The sequence below is a fragment of the Scyliorhinus torazame genome, chromosome 24 (assembly GCF_047496885.1).
Source record: "Scyliorhinus torazame isolate Kashiwa2021f chromosome 24, sScyTor2.1, whole genome shotgun sequence".
Taxonomy (NCBI): domain Eukaryota; kingdom Metazoa; phylum Chordata; class Chondrichthyes; order Carcharhiniformes; family Scyliorhinidae; genus Scyliorhinus; species Scyliorhinus torazame.
In genome coordinates this window covers 41,674,996-41,676,329 of record NC_092730.1, presented here as the reverse complement: position 1 = coordinate 41,676,329, position 1,334 = coordinate 41,674,996, and positions in this window count along the sequence as shown.

Genomic DNA, 1,334 nt, shown 5'->3' with positions numbered 1-1,334 from the left:
GATTGAGGACTGTGTCCCGGGGGTGATTCACAAGGACCAGACGGGGTCTGTAAAGGGCAGGCAGCTAAACACCAATGTGCGGAGGCTACTGAATGTGATTATGATGCCATCGGTGGAGGGAGAGGCGGAGATAGTGGCAGCTATGGACGCGGAGAAGGCCTTTGACCGAGTAGAGTGGGAGTATCTCTGGGAAATGTTGAGGAGGTTTGGGTTCCTGGGAGGGTTTATTAGTTGGGTTAAGCTCCTGTATAGAGCCCCGGTGGTGAGTGTGGTCACAAACCGGCGGAGGTCGGAGTATTTCTGGCTGTATCGAGGGACGAGGCAGGGGTGCCCCCGTCCCCTCTGCTGTTTGCATTAGCAATTGAACCTTTAGCCATGGCATTAAGGGAGTCGGGGAAATGGAGGGTGGTGGTCCGAGGGGGAGAGGAACATTGAGTGTCGCTGTACACAGACGACCTGTTGCTGTATGTGGCGGATCCCGTGGAGGGGATGGTTGAGGTCATGCAGATCCTAAGGGAGTTTGGGGACTTCTCGGGCTATAAGCTCAATGTGGGAAAGAGTGAGCTCTTTGTGGTGCATCTGGGGGATCAGGGAAGAGGGATAGATGACCTACCGTTGAGGAGGGCGGAAAGGAGCTTTCAATGCTTGGGGATCCAGTTAGCTAGGAGCTGGGGGCACTGCACAAACTTAATTTGACGCGGCTGGTGGAGCAGATCGAGGAGGACTTTAAAAGGTGGGACATGTTGCCACTCTCACTAGCGGCAGGGTACAGTCGATTAAAATGGTGGTCCTCCAGAGCTTTCTTTTTGTATTCCAATGCCTCCCAATTGTGATTACCAAGGCCTTTTTAAAGAGGGTAAGCAGGAGCATTATGGGATTTGTGTGGGCTAGCAAGACCCCAAGGGTAAGGAGTGGGTTCCTGGAGCGTAGTAGAGAGAGGAGGGTTGGCGTTGCCGAATCTGGGTGGCTACTACTGGGCAGCCAATGTGGCGATGATCCGTAAGTGGGCGATGGAGGGAGAGGGGGCAGTGTGGAAGAGGTTGGAGATGGCGTCCTGTAAAGGAACGAGCCTGGGGGCGCTGGTGATGGCACCGCTGCCGCTCTCGCTGACGAGGTGCACCACGAGCCCGGTGGTGGCGGCTACGCTAAAGATCTGGGTGCAGTGGAGACGGCATAGGGGGGCGATGGGAGCCTCGGTGTGGTCTCCGATCAGAGATAACCATCGGTTTGTCCCAGGAAGGATGGACGGGCGGTTTCAGAGCTGGCATCGGGCAGGGATTAGAAGAATGGGGGACCTGATCACCAATGGGACGTTTGCGAGCTTAGGGGCGCTG